Genomic DNA, 16,280 nt, shown 5'->3' with positions numbered 1-16,280 from the left:
TCCACGAGGGAGAGGGCGTTGTAGTAATCAAATTTCTTGGTCTTGTATGAGTTGACGCGACACATCAAAGCACTGCACTCGATATAAGTCTTTTTACACATTTCAAATGGGCTACTTCGTATGTAGGAGTAGACATATTCTGCTTCGTATGTAGTCACTTGTTGCAATCTCTAAAAAGACTTCTATTTGGAAATGGAGGGAGTACAACACATGCATGCATGCCGTCACTTTCCTTTTGATACTTGCATGTGTTGATTTGATGCACCTTGCCAAATTTTGACTATAAATTTAACTAACCAAATTTTCATTCATGTCACAAAAATTACGGGGCTGTTTGGATTATGACTATGTTTGTCTTATGTTGCCACATTATTTTTCCCACACTTTCCTAACCTGAGTTCCTCAAATTGTTAGACACACTTTGGCTTGCCTAAGGGAATCTTGCCACAATTTTTGTGTCTATGACATGTGGGGTTCACTGCTAATAAAAAAAATTCTTGTCTTAGGTGTGGCTAATAAAAAAGACTTATATTTAGGAACGGAGGGAGTAGAAAATATAAATAATAATGCATGTTGGGGCAACCCACGTTTCCGCTAATGTTAGCCGTGGGCTTGTTCACAATTTTTACGAGGGGGTGGTTGTTCATTTAATGGAGGGACTTGTATTACCAGACTTGAACGATACAAAGTGCGACCCGGCACACCGTAACACCACTTGGAACAAGCGGGTAGCTATCTCAAAAAACAATCAACAACTAAAAAAACCGCGACCTGGCATGTAGTAGTACACAATTTTAAATGATTCTTTTGATGGAGTGAAAAAGGAAAACTACCCCACTACGTATTTGTAGGCCGGAGCCTCCGCGCTTGCTTGCTAGGGTTGCTCTATTCACACGCTCTCATCCTCTCCAGATCTAAACAAGATAGGGGTAGTAACACTGTCTTTCTCCCTTCAAAAAACACTGGCTTTCTATCCTCACCGCTGGTTATAGATCCAGGCGTATCCCCCTCCGCCGGTGAAGGGGAGGAGGGCAGCGTTTAGGCCGTCATCGACAGCGAGGGAGGAGACCCACTGCCGGCCGCACCGTTATCTCTGACCGAGCGCCGGCGCGGGAGGTCCTCCGATCCCTTCGTCGTTGCCTATGGGCGGATCCAGCCTCCCACCACCCACCTATCCACATCCCGTCGACCTTCAGGTATATCTTCATTCGAAACCGCCTTAGCTCTATTTCCCCAGCTCGCTACGTCGCTGCATGTGCGTCATTTTCTACCTCTAAGACCCTCTCGATCGGATGGTCCAACGTCACATATTTTTTTGTTCTATTGTTAGAGGTAAAGCTACTTCATGGAGCCGAATCTTGTACTCCCTCCGTCCGAAAATACTTGTCATTCAAATGGATGTATCTAGATGTATTTTAGTTCTAGACACATCCATTTTGATGACAAGTAATTCTGGACGGAGGGAGTACTTGGTTAAAACAAGAAATAAAGTGGGGGTGGGGGAATTTAGTATGTACATCGGACTTGGTACAAATAGGACGGAAAGGGGGTGAAAGTAGTACAGACTGGTCATCCAACCGGTCTCTTGGTCGAAAAGGGAAATATAGGGGTAGCGCTGTACACAGTGGTATGACCAGGACTAGATTTTCTATCCACACATAGGAGTTGGTGGATAGAGTGAACAAAAATGGGACCAACCCAGATATATTTCTTGGATGTTTGTTTCTCGGGGCAACAAACTATGAATCACCACTTTATGCCCCTGTTTACGTACATGGTGCTGGACTGCTGGTGCACCCACTGTTCTTAATCTAATGTCCCTGGTAAAAATGAAGTCATGCCACTGTTATAAGCTATGAAAAGTTTAGCCAAATGTTTTTTCCTATAATTGTTTGAGACTCCGACTGTTTCCTCTGTGCCTTTTTGTGCAAACAGGGATATCCAATTCACCTGGTTGCTGTTGTGCCCTTTTGGTGCACTGCACAAAACTCTTCTTAAAAGAAGTGACTTTTGTGCTGTTTAACTGGAATGTCAGAATGGAACAGTTGGTTCATTTTGGTGGAACTGCACAAAGGGAGATCTGTGTTCCAATCCTCATCATCCATATTTGCGCCATAACCTTCCTTTAGGTAAGAATGATATTTAATGCATGTGTTCATCTCTATTTTCCGACTGCCTTGAGAAAATAATGTTGTTTTTTACTAGTACACTTGTACTCCCTCACTGACAAAACCAATTCTGAATTAGAAGGCCAATCATGTACTTGGTTTCACCAACTAGTGAGGAGAAAGAGAAATAGAGCATGAAGAGGAAGAAGAAGAAGAATAAACAGTGCCAAGGCGATCTTGCTGAAGCCAGAGGCCTCAGTCGAGGCCATTCAAGGGCTCCGGTAACGACTACCTTACATGTGAGACGATCCTCCAGGGAGCCCTTCCACTTCTGCTGTCTCACTTAATTAATTAGGAGTACTTAAGTACCACTAATTTATTACTACCTAATTTTCCTGTTGGAGTTAAACAAATCTTTAGTAGGACCCTATGCTGAATCATGTACGTGTGTATGTTTGTCTATGGAGGTGAATCATGTGGTGGAGCAGGGAGGGAATATTATTAGTGTCATGACATAATAGTGCTATTGTTTTGCATGTCAATTTATTGCCATTGGTTCAATGAGGCAATGTTTTGCGTATTGTCCATCATGAGTTTGATGCTACTGTTTGAGTAATATGCTAATGTCTTCCTATCCTTTCTCACTAAGCTAATGAAGGTTTCACCTCGTTCCTACTTGTGCAAACAGGAATCATGTTGTGCCAATCATACATTTTAGTGGAACTACACAATACAATACAATGAACTGTATCCCGGCCAGTGCTTTAACTCTGCTAGAAGTTCTTGATAATCTCTCGATATAATCTCAGCACTGGTAAACAAGAGTGATTTCAACCATACATTTGAAGTGCACAAAAATATATACTATTGTGTGATTCCAGTGAGTGCTTTATCATCTCTTATGGGACTACATGAATAAGCTTTTTTTCTCAGGTTGGTACGGGCCTAAGGCCTTCATCCAGATTAGTTTGCTATCATCTCTATTTGTATCGTGCTACTGTCATGAGAAACTCCTTTATCTTTGCATGTTAAAGTTTTGCAACCTATGATAAATGGAAATGCTTTGAGTGTTGAATTGAGCTAATTGGCACTGATTAAATAAACCAATACCTCTCTTTAAGCAAGACTACTATGTTGCTAACTTTACCCATTAAGACAATGAGGATGCTTCTATTTGTTAGTGTATGTTTCATCAACTAGTCCCACTATTACAGTAATCTCACTCTCTCAATATATGTGCCAACAGGGATGCTCGATTTTGGTGGAACTGCACAAAAACTTTGGGTGCTTCATTGCCTCGACAGCTTCCGTCCTTTCCTGTCAGTCGCTAATCTCCGCTTGCTTTCTTCCTTTGTTATCAATCGCTTGGATTATCTTGGCTTCCAGTCAAAGGAAATAGTAATTGATATGCTACCTCACACAGGTTGGTACTGGTCTTTATCCTGATTATTGTGCCTGTCATATGTATTGGTAATTTGGTATTGTGCTACTGTTTGCCGATTTCATAAAGGAGTAATTTGGAGCCTGAACTCACAGGCAAATCATTACATCGGGTGATTTCAGTAGAACTGCACAAAATGATCAGATGGACAGGTGCTTATGCTGCTGCTATGTACTCCAAAGTTCACTCAGACAAGCATCGATGTTGACAAGAAGTGCCTATATTCATTCGAGTATCAACCGGCGTCAACCAATTGTCAAACTCCAAGTATTAGGAGAGTGAACGCCAAAAATATTGCTTGGTGCATAGCCCAGAAAAACGCAGTCCAGTCTTTAGTCCCAACTTGTGCCTTTTGGTTATCGACACATATGGTAGTGAACTATATGGCATGGAGTCTAAAGATTCCAGACAAGTTGGTTGACGCGTATATTCATCTGGCACTTAATCAGTCTGCATGCCAAGGATGCTCCATTTCAGTTGAACTGCACAAAAAGTTTGGGTGGTTCATTTTCTCAACCGCCTCCTTTCTCGTCTGCAATGTAGAATTTTGGCGAGATACAGGACCAAGATGAGCCAGTAAACTAGTTGGATGAAAGTAGTGGCCAAGTTGCTCAAACCTCCCTCGGCACGAGGCCACTATTTGAGGATAAACCTACAAGCAAAGTTCAGATTGTCTGTTCTGCCTCTTATGTACTCGAAAGTTTACTTGTACAAGAACTAATTTTAGCAAGAAGTACCCCTGATTGAACACCATTTACCAGTCTGTACCCTAGGTAATTAAAGTTTGTCCATGGATCATATTGGCTGTGATCTCGATCATTTGGATGCATAAACATACTGAACATGTGTATATCTGAATCTTTTTGTGAATTATGTATGAATATTGTCGTGTGATCTATCAATCATTTGGATGCATAGATATGCTGAGCTTGTGTATATATATGAATCTTTTGAGTTGTTGATAGTGAATGTTGTCTATGAATATGAACGTGTCCTGTGAACCTGAGTTTGATATGAATGTTTACCTTTTTTGTTGTATTTGTGTGTGAACTTGTTACTATGCCTACCGTGGGGTATAAAACGCAGGTCTCTTATAAAAGTAATGTTGTGTCCAATTTATGTTTTCCCTTCTAACCACATTATATATACTAGCAAAAGGGCCCGTGCGTTGCAACGGGAAAAAAAATATGGCACACACTTACGTTCTATTCTTCTTTACCGGGTCTATCATTACATGTGCTCCGGTGTAATAACATCATAAATTACCAAACTGCCTTAGGAGTTTTTGTCTCAGGCACCACAGTGAGAATGATTGACAATATGAGCATCACCAGCCCGAAGAAAGTTGTTGCTATTATGACCGACATGGCCAAGAGGATATATGATGCGCACTGACATCCAACAACAACATTTCTCGTGGTTTCGGTTTTTTTCTTAACCAGTGCTATATTTGATTATTTGGCACAAAAAAGTTGTAATTCTTTCACTCCAACTACGGCCAACATGGCTCATCATTCTTCCAAAAGATGTCCCTTATGATATTTTTTTTCAGAAAAAAGGAGTGCATTATCTCCTTGCTGTCGTCTAACTAAAGGAAACTGAATGTGAAAATTTAAGTGTATATAGACTGACCCACTCGGAGTGCATACAAAAATATTTTTATCCAAGTCGTCAGTGCCAACAGTGTACCTCCAATGTTCATCTGCATCTACACGGCTAGGTCTAATCTTAAGCAAGAATGAAACTACCAAGCAAACTGAGATAACATGTAGCCGACCCCGGGCAGCAGGTGGTCAGGGATCATCAGCAGAGAAACATGAAGTCGGCTGACGACCGCCGAGCATGGCCAGGCCCATCTCGCTCTCGTGGCTGCCGTGGTGGCTCCTGGGCCTCTCCGTGGCTCCTCCACTCCGAGTCCACAGCCTGACGTTGACATTCCGCCACCATCCTCCTCCGCCCTCTGTCCCGTGTGCTCCTCCACACCTCCCTCTCCAAGCCGACGGATCCGACCTTCCCCTTGCTGGATTCGGTCCACCATGAGCCTCAACCCACCCTGCCGCCGCACTCGTGTCCATGTCGTGCGTGGTGTAGAGGTGGCCAGCGTGTGGAACAGGCTGCGTCACAGGCATCTACAAGCTGCACCTCCTCTTCCTCACCCCGGCGAGCGCTAGACTGAACAGCTTCGCGCCGGACTGCCATTTTGTTGTACAATTTCCCTTCGTTCTCATTTTGTGTTTGTTGATTCAAGAGGATCGTTGTTGATATGCAATTTTCCTAGGTATATAAACTGGTAGACTTTCAAGTAAGCAATCGAGGTGGGATTTGCTACGTCTTGAGCTTGCATTGGTTTTCCCCGAAGAGGAAGGGATGATGCAGCAGAGTAGCGTAAGTATTTCCCTCAGTTTTTGAGAACCAAGGTATCAATCCAGTAGGAGCCCACGCTCAAGTCCCTCGTACCTACACAAAGCGATAGCTACTCGCAACCAACGCGATTAGGGGTTGTCAATCCCTTCACGGTCACTTACGAGAGTGAGATCTGATAGATATAATATTTTTGGTATTTTTGGTATAAAGATGCAAAGTAAAAAGTAAAGGCAAAGTAAAAAGCAAAGCAAGATTAAAGTGATGGAGATTGATAGGATGAGAATAGACCCGGGGGCCATAGGTTTCACTAGTGGCTTCTCTCAAGAGCATAAGTATTCTACGGTGGGTGAACAAATTACTGTTGAGCAATTGACAGAATTGAGCATAGTTATGAGAATATCTAGGCATGATCATGTATATAGGTATCACGTCCATGACAAGTGGATCAAAACGATTCTGCATCTACTACTATTACTCCACTCATCGACTGCTATCCAGCATGCCTCTAGAGTATTAAGTTAAAAATAGAGTAACGCCTTAATCAAGATGACATGATGTACAGAGATAAATTCATGCAATATGAAATAAACCCCATCTTGTTATCCTCGATGGCAACGATACAATACGTGCCTTGCTGACCCTTCTGTCACTGGGTAAGGACACCGCAAGATTGAACCCAAAGCTAAGCACTTCTCCCATGGCAAGAACTACCAATCTAGTTGGCCAAACCAAACAGATAATTCGAAGAGACTTGCAAAGATAACCAATCATACATAAAAGAATTCAGAGAAGATTCAAATATTATTCATAGATAGACTTGATCATAAACCCACAATTCATCGGTCGCAACAAACACACCGCAAAAAGAAGATTACATCGAATAGATCTCCACAAGAGAGGGGGAGAACTTTGTATTGAGATTCAAAGAGAGAGAAGAAGCCATCTAGCTACTAACTATGGACCCGAAGGTCTGAGGTAAACTACTACACTTCATCGGAGGGGCTAGGATGATGTAGAAGCCCTCCGTGATGATGGCCCTCTTCTGGCGGAGCTCCGGAACAGGCCCCAAGATGGGATCTCGTGGATACAGAAAGTTGCGGTGGTGGAATTAGGTTTTTGGCTCCTGTTCTGATCGTTTGGGGGTACGTGTGTATATATAGGAGGAAGAAGTACGTCGGAGGAGCAACGAGGGGCCCATGAGGCAGGGGGGCGCCCTAGGGGGGGGCGCGCCCCCCACCCTCATGACCGCCTCTTTTGTTCCTTGGAGCAGGGTCCAAGTCTCCTGGATCACGTTCGGTGAGAAAATCATGTTCCCGAAGATTTTATTCCGTTTGGACTCCGTTTGATATTCCGTTTATCTAAAACACTGAAATAGGCAAAAAAACAGCAATTCTGGGTTGGGCCTCCGGTTAATAGGTTAGTCCAAAAAATAATATAAAAGTGGAAAATAAAGCCCAATATAGTCCAAAACAGTAGATAATATAGCATGGAGCAATCAAAAATTATAGATACGTTGGAGACGTATCAGGCATCCCCAAGCTTAATTCCTGCTCGTCCTCGAGTAGGTAAATGATAAAAAGAGAATTTTTGATGCGGAGTGCTACTTGGTATAATTTCAATGCAAATCTTCTTAATTGTGGTATGAATATTCAGATTAGAAAGATTCAAGACAAAAGTTATATTGACATAAAAAATAATAATACTTCAAGCATACTAACAAAGCAATTTTGTCTTCTCAAAATAACATGGCCAAAGAAAGTTATCCCTACAAAATCATATAGTCTGGCTATGCTCCATCTTCACCACACAAAATATTTAAATCATGCACAACCCCGATGACTAGCCAAGCAATTGTTTCATACTCTTACTTTTTCAAAACTTTTTCAATCTTCACGCAATACATGAGCGTGAGCCATGGATATAGCACTATAGGTGGAATAGAATGGTGGTTGTGGAGAAGACAAAAAGGAGGGGAAGATAGTCTCACATCAACTAGGAATGTCAACGGGCTATATAGATGCCCATCAATAGATATCAATGTGAGTGAGTAGGGATTGCCATGCAACGGATGCACTAGAGCTATAAATATATGAAAGCTCAACAAAAGAAACTAGTGGGTGTGCATCCAACTTGCTTGCTCACGAAGACCTATGGCAATTTGAGGAAGCACATTATTGGAATATACAAGCCAAGTTCTATAATGTAAAATTCCCACTAGTATATGAAAGTGACAACATATGAGACTCTCTATATGAAGAACATGGTTGTCAGCGTTCTGGGAATGGGGGTCCCCAGACTTGCCTGCCTGCGGCGTGGCTCAAGCGGGGGCCCAGCGTGGCCCATCTTCATCAGCTCAAGCTCAAGACCCTCGCGAGGGGGGACAAGCCTCACGGGGCGGACGACAGGAAGCTTCCTCAGAGGTAGCGTCATCAGGCAGGCTCGCGAGGAGGCGGAGATATCAAGGCAGGGGTACCTCGCGAGGAACCCGTGACGCAAGCCATGACGATCGAGACCAGGTTGGCGCCAGGCGGGCGCCGGCCTGCGCAGTGTCCTTGTTTCCCCTTTGGTGCAAAGGGGGCAAGCACATGCCAAGGCATCAGGAAAAGGTTACCATTCCGGTGCAACGAGACCAAGACCAGCCGAACGGCAGGACGGAGGTCACCGTGGAGCCCAAGACGGCGTCATCGCCAGTGCTTTTGGCAGCCGAAGACCACCTTTGGTCAGGATAACTTGTACTAGATGTTCCCCTTCGAAATGGCCAATTGTTGGCGCCCTTCCCGCTCATTATTTGGGGAGAGGCCCAGGGCCCCTATAAATAGAGCTAGCCACCACAGAGTAGAGACATCTAGACACCCCAAGAACATCGAGAGATCTGGTAGAACCCTAGCAGAGAGAGAGAGAGAGGAACTCACCCTAGCAGTTCATCGCACCAGCTCAAGAACACCTCTCGCGAGGTTGTTCTTCCCTTGTACTATCCATCATCAGCCCTAGAGGCAATCCACCACACCACACACTGGAGTAGGGTATTACACCACAACGGTGGCCCGAACCAGTATAAACTTCGTGTCCCTTGTGTTGTTCATCATTTTCATCTTAGTTCGCACGAGAGGATCAGACGTAGATCGGTAGGGGAGAGATCTCCGTGCGCACCCCAGTGTTCGAACCTCAAGGGTCTGCCGGAACCCGAAACCTGACATTTGGCGCGCCAGGTAGGGGTGCGACGGAATCTTCCTTCCGCTGTTCGCGTGTGATCTTCCGTCGTGTCCATGGGTGATGCTCGTCGGGCTCGCGCCGAGCGCCGGGCTGCTCACGCCGCTCGGGTCGCCCAGATGGCGCCCGTCGGCAGCCCCCTCGCCGTTCCCCGTCGCCCGCCGCCAACGCCGCCACCGGCCCGGTGGGGAACAAGTAGCAGGCCTCATCCCAGCACCCCTTGGTGCGGTGTGATGGCCGCACCGCCACCACGCCGCTGACTCCAGCTGGCTCGTCACCCCACGCCCGTCGCACACCCATGGACGCACACGCCTCAGTGCTCTTGGCGCGGGAGCTCCTGCACTATCGCCCCGTCGACGACCTCTACGAGGACTGGCTCGCCCGCATCACCGAGCTCGTCAGTGCCGCAGGGGGCTCCCCCTTGCGGTCCCTCTCGCTGCCTCGCCCTCCGTCCCGTGCAGGGGGCGAGGATCAGGAGGCGCCTCCACTGCCTCCTCCCCAAGAAGGTGCCTTGGCTCCAAGGCGCGCAGCCCCAGGGCGAGATCCTCCACGTCCGGCGCCAGCGCAGCAAGAAGGGAGCTGCCAAGAGATCCCACGTCCCCGGGAAGGTGCTCGCGCGCTCCCAGCGCCGGCGCGCCAAGATCGCGCCCCAACGCCTCCACGACAAAACCCCGCGCTGCTCCCAGCGGCCGCACGTGGTGACCTGCAAGAACGACTCCAGCACCAGCAAAGGGCGCCGGTGGCCACGGCGGGCTGCCTCGCCTTCACCCCCGAGCTGCGCGGCGTCAAATGGCCAGGCAAGTTCAAGCCTAACCTCCCTCCCCGCTACGATGGCACAGCGGACCCCGCGGAGTTCCTGCAGCTCTACGAGCTGGGCATCGTAGCCGCCAACGGAGACGAGAAGGTCATGGCGAATTGGTTCCCCATGGTGCTCAAGGACAGCGCCCACACCTGGCTCCTAAACCTGGCGCCCAACACGATCTCCTCCTAGAGCAAGATGCGCACCCGCTTCATCGCCAACTTCCAGGGCACTCGCGACCGGCCCCCGGCCATCAGCGACCTGCCGCGCATCAAGCAACAGCCAGGAGAAACCCCGCAGAAGTACATCTAGTGCTTCAACTACGCTCGCCTCAAGATCCCCAAGGTGACTGAAGAAGCCATCATCTCAGCCTTCTCCGACGGCGTGCGTGACGTCAAGATGAAGAGCTAGCAATCCATGAAGACATGTGCACATCCCTGGAGCTGTTCAACTTGGCGACCAAGTGCGCCAGGGCTGAGGAAGGGCGTCTCTTACTTCTCGAGCTCCCGGCAGCCGACCCGGAAGAAAAGAAGCTCAAGGCCAAGGACGTGAAGCGCAAGGGGGCTGCCGTGCTAGCAGCGGAACCGGACACCAAGCGAGGCAGGGATCAGCCTGAGTCATCTAAGGGTGGACGGTACTGCGTGTACCACGACCTCCACACCCACAACACCAATGAATGTCAAGAGCTCAGAGCTGTGCGAGATGGGCGAATCGGCCGACGCCCAGAGCGCAACGACAGGGGCTATGGCCGAGGAGGAGGAAGAGGCGGTGGACGATGGGAAGACCATGGCCTTCGCCAGGGATGGTGTGACCGCCCTCGCAATGACCACTGGCAGGACCAGCCTCGCGAGGGAGGCTGGAGGGACCAGCCTCGTGAGGACCGTCCCCACGGCAACGCAGGCCTCCCTCCTCTGCCGCTTCCACTGAGGAGGAACGAAGAACAACACCAAGACAATGGGGCTGGGGGCTTCCAAGAGCCGCGTGCAATTGCTTGCATCCTGGGCGGTGCCCAGGCCCCAGCCTCACAGCGCATCTTCAAGCAGTTTGCTCGCGAGGTGAATGCAGTCCTTCCCAAGCTTGAGGCCACGCGCCCTCTCAGGTGGTCTTCGTGCGCGATCACATTCAGTTCCGCAGACCAGCTCAAGTGTGCGGGAGCGGCCGGAGTCCTCCAGATGCTTTGCTTCCCAGTCATCACCAACGTGCAGGTCACCAAGACCCTCATCGATGGCGGAGCAGGACTCAACGTCTTGTCCGTCGAGACGTTCGACAATCTCCAAGTGCCATACGACCAGCTTCAGCCGACCAAGCCTTTCTCAGGAGTCATCGATGGTTCCACTGTTCCAATTGGGCAGGTTCGCCTTCCGGTCACCTTCGGGCAACGCAACAACTACCGCACCGAGCTCATCGACTTCGACGTCGCTCACATCCGCCTGCTGTACAATGCCATCCTCGGGTACCCAGCCCTAGCCAAGTTTATGGCAGTGACTCACCATGGTTACAATGTCCTCAAGATGCCAGGAAGCGGTGGATTCATCACCGTACCCTGTGAAGAAAGGGATGCAGTGTGCTCGCTTGAGCGTGCGTTCCAAGCCACAGCAATCGAAGACCCAGATCACAGGAGCGGGAGGCCTCCCGAGGCGACCCTCAAGAAGAAGAAGACCTCACCTGGCCAGAGCCACAAGGAAGCAGGCACCTCCAGAGGTATTGCGTTAGGATTCACGCCCGATCAGGGAGCACCGCCCTCTCGCGCATAGGAAGGCGTGCCCGGCACCCTCCTCAGGCAAGGCTCGGGGGCTCTCTCTTGGAGAGCCACCGACCTTGCCAAGGTCGCGGGGGAGGCGCTCGGGCACCACTTGGAGGGGTGCTTTCAGGCACGCTTCCCTCAGAAAGGTACAAGTCAAAGGAGACAAAACCCTCAGGAGTGCATCGCAAGGAACACCGAAGATCTACAAGAGTCCAGAGTCATGTGCGGCAGCCGCCGCTTACCTGCCGTGGCCCCACATCCAGGCGAGGATGGAGGACTGCGCGTCTGCGTCGACATACCAGGGCTCAACCGAGCTGCGTCCTAGGAGCGCCTATGGCCTTCGGCCATAGGGCGCTGTGTGGGACCACCCCACAGCTACGTTCACATGCCCTTCGGCCTGCCGAGCGCAGTCGCCGCACATCAGCGCCTATTGAGGAGCATTCTGGAGGCTCAGGAGGTCAGGCATCGCGCGGTCCTGGCAGAGGTGGCGACGGTCCCTGAAGACCTGGACGTACCACCAGAGCCTCCCGAGGCCCCTAGGCCTGGGGGCTCATGAGGGCCGACGTCTTCACCGCGCATCGCTTCGTCTTCAACAGCATCAGGTGACATCTTTCAGAGTTTTACTTTCAGCTGGGAGCGCCCACAGGGCTGCACCATTCCCAGCCCTCGTGGGTCCGTCCCTGCGGCATGTATCCATTTTGGTTATGCTCTTTACTTACCCTGTTGGGGGCCCCTCGGGCTGCATCATCCCCAAGCCGCTCGGGCCCGACCCAGCGGCGGTTGCTTTTACCTGCACTTGCTTGAAATTGGATTTCCTCCTATGTGCTTAACATACCTGACCTAATCACCTGCTCGATCGACGCCTATTTGAAGAGTCGCTCGCTCTGGCATGACGCGTGCGCACGGGTTCGTCCCTGCAGCGTTGATAAACCTGAGTGGTTGAGCTCTGGCCGCGGCAGCCCCGCATGGCGCCACCTCACCAGGCCCTTAGTGCCCTGACTGCTCCCTCGGAGTGACCATAGGTTGGCCAGCGACCGTAACGACAGGCCTTGTTTCTCCTCAAGATTGGTGTGCAGGACCTACTCCAGGAGCAACGTTGGGGGCATCATGAGCTCTCTCTCCCTCTCTTCGGCATAGACCGCTTGCACGTTAAAAGGGGGGGTACCTGAGCATCGCGACTCATGGGCTCCTACTGGCTCTCCAGCCCTCACCCTTGGCCTTGACCCACGGTATCATGACCTGTCATACCAGCGGTGGCTGAGCTCGCTCGAGGGTCGGGACCTGAGGACGTAGAGCATTAAGGAAAGTGCGGGGGAGTGGGAAGAAGCTCGCGAGGGCCTAACCTAGCAGTACCTCGACCACCGCCTCTCGGGCCAGGCGCCTCTCCGAGGAACTACGTCAGAAACACAAGATAAGTCACGCCGTCGCAAAAGCTAGACCAACGCAGCGCTAAACCCCGCCCAGTGCTACTCTGTCGCGGCGACACTACCTTCCTTTCTCGCCCAGCAAGGATTGCTTGAGCGCTAAAGGGGACCTCCCGAGCATCGTGACTCGGGGGCTCTTACCGGACCTCGGGCCGCTCACCTCCTGGCCTTGACCACGACATCGCGACCTGGCATACCAGCGACGACTGAAGCTTGCCTGGGGACTGGGACCTGTCAGTGTAGAGCGCCAAGTCCTCATGAGGATAGAAAGGGGGAGCTTAGCCGGAACAGAATGGACACCTCACACTAATTCATATTAAGGATATAGTAATTACAAAAGCACGACAGACGCCTTACATACCCCCGCGGGGTGTTGCTTTAATTCCTTGCAGGGAACAAAAGGTGCTAACCCTAAGGAACGCTACTTGATAGCACCTCCTCAGGTGATGCCATCATCAACAGTGAGCTGCCCAGCGCCGGCGCCAACCCCATCCAGATCAGTGGCATCGGGGGCCGAGGCAGCTGCCTCACTCCGAGCGCGGCGTGAGCTCGGACGCTCGTAGCTGTCGTCGCTCGTCTCCGGGTTCGTGAGGAGTTCGGGGGAGCCACTGAAGCCCGCAGTCCCTCCGCTGCTACCTGAGGAGCTGCAGGAGGACCAACGGGCGGGGCGGCCGGTTCGTCACCACTGCCGCGTCCCTTAGGGCAGCATTCCAGCCGGCATCCTTCTGCATCAAAGACCTTGAAGAACATCAAGGAGGCGCCGTCGTATTCAAGATGGATCACCAAGGCGCCGTCCGCATGACAGACCCGGGCAATCTCACCCCAGCCCCGGGTCATGAAGACCTTGACCGGAGCGACGACCGCGACTTCCACTTCAGTTGCAGGGGTGCCACAGTTGGCGTGCTGCAGCCAGAGCTCCAGGGCCCCGCTCGGCGGCATCTCGAAGGCGAAGGAGGGAGGAATGTGGATCCACGAAGTTGGAGGCATGGCGGCGTGAAGCACAAGCTCACGAGAGGAGCGCTCCGCGTGGACTCCAGGGGGGACGACGCGCACCACTGTGACTCGCCGGCGTCGGCGCCGACGCTGTCGGTGTTGCTCGGCGCCCTCCCCCCTAGGGCCTATGATGCGGGCGTGCAAGGGCAGCGGAAACCCAGGCGGCGGCCGCTCATACCACGCCCTCGACACCACCTGCCAGGCGCCTTCGTCCCGGTGACAAAGGATTGGCCACTTCTTCGGCGGGAGGGGGTCAGGACCCTCTCTGGGGGCCTTTCCCTTCTCCTCAGCTGAAAACCGACGGATCGGTGCCATTGGCGCAAGAGGAAGCAAGGATGAGGAAGAAGAAGAGGAGGAGTGACGGAAAGGGGTGAACCGACGGAGCTCATGCGGCCCCGTACTTATAGCCGGGGAAGGCCAACCGCCGGGCATCATGACCTCAGGTAATCATGACCGGTTTCTCTGCATGCAGGGACTTATCAAGTCATGCGGTTGCCGAGGCGTCGTGGGGAAGCACAGTCGCCGACGTCCGATCAATCGCCACGTGGCGCCCAAGGCCGCAGGCTGATAGGGCCCGCGGCACTTCACGCTTGCCCTTTCGTTTTCCTACTAGGCCAAGCCCGGGTGCGCCTTGGGCCCGGGGGCTACTGTCGGCGTTTTGGGAATGGGGGTCCCCAGACTTGCCTGCCTGCGGCCTGCGGCGTGGCCCATCTTCATCAGCTCAAGCTCAAGACCCTCGCGAGGGGGCCAAGCCTCGCTGGGCGGACGACAGGAAGCTTCCTCAGAGGCAGCCTCATCAGCCAGGCTCGCGAGGAGGCGGAGAGATCAAGGTAGGGGTACCTCGCGAGGAACCTGTGACGCAAGCCATGACGACCGAGACCAGGCGGGCGCCGGCCTGCGCAGTGTCCTTGTTTCCCCTTTGGTGCAAAGGAGGCAAGCACAGGCCCAGGCATCAGGCAAAGGTTACCATTCCGGTGCAACGAGACCAAGACCAGCCGGACGGCAGGACGAAGGTCACCGCGGAGCCCAAGACGACGTCATCGCCAGTGCTTTTGGCAGCCGAAGACCACCTTTGGTCAGGATAACTTGTACTAGATGTTCCCCTTCGAAATGGCCAATTGTTGGCGCCCTTCCCGCTCATTATTTGGGGAGAGGCCCAAGGCCCCTATAAATAGAGCTAGCCACCACAAAGTAGAGACATCTAGACACCCCAAGAACATCGAGAGATCTGGTAGAACCCTAGCAGAGAGAGAGAGAGGCGATGAACTCACCCTAGCAGTTCATCGCACCAGCTCAAGAACACCTCTCGCGAGGTTGTTCTTCCCTTGTACTATCCATCATCAGCCCTAGAGGCAATCCACCACACCACACACTGGAGTAGGGTATTACACCACAACGGTGGCCCGAACCAGTATAAACCTCGTGTCTCTTGTGTTGTTCATCATTTTCATCCTAGTTCGCACGAGAGGATCAGATGTAGATCGATAGGGGAGAGATCTCCGCGCGCACCCCAGTGTTCGAACCTCAAGGGTCTGCCGGAACCCGAAACCCGACAATGGTGCTACTTTGAAGCACAATATATGAGACTCGCTATATCATGGTGCTACTTTGAAGCACAAGTGTGGTAAAAGGATAGTAGCATTGCCCCTTTTTATTTATTTTCTTTTTTTGGGCCTTCTTTTTTTCTTTGGCCTTTTTTTATTGGGACAATGCTCTATTGAATGATGATCATCACACTTTTATTTATTTACAACCCAATGATTACAACTCGATTCTAAAACAAAGTATGACTCTATATGGATGCCTCCGGCGGTGTACCGGGATATGCAATGAATCAAGTGTGACAAATATGAAGAAATTATGAACGGTGGCTTTGCCACAAATAATATGTCAACTACATGATCATGCTAACCAATATGACAATGATGAATGTGTCATGATGAACTAGATGGTGGAAAGTTGCATGGCAATATATCTCGGAATGGCTATGGAAATGCTATAATAGGTAGGTATGGTGGCTGTTTTGAGGAAGGTATATGGTAGGTCTATGATACCGGCGAAAGGTGCGCGGTATTAGAGAGGCTAGCAAAGGTGGAAAGGTGAGAGTGCGTATAATCCATGGACTCAACATTAGTCATAAAGAACTCATATACTTATTGCAAAAATCTAGAAGTTATCAAAGCAAAGTATTACGCGC

This window comes from Triticum urartu, chromosome 6A (genome assembly GCF_056163025.1).
Source record: "Triticum urartu cultivar PI428250 chromosome 6A, HENAU_Tu73, whole genome shotgun sequence".
Classification (NCBI taxonomy): Eukaryota; Viridiplantae; Streptophyta; class Magnoliopsida; order Poales; family Poaceae; genus Triticum; species Triticum urartu.
This window is presented reverse-complemented; position numbering follows the sequence as displayed.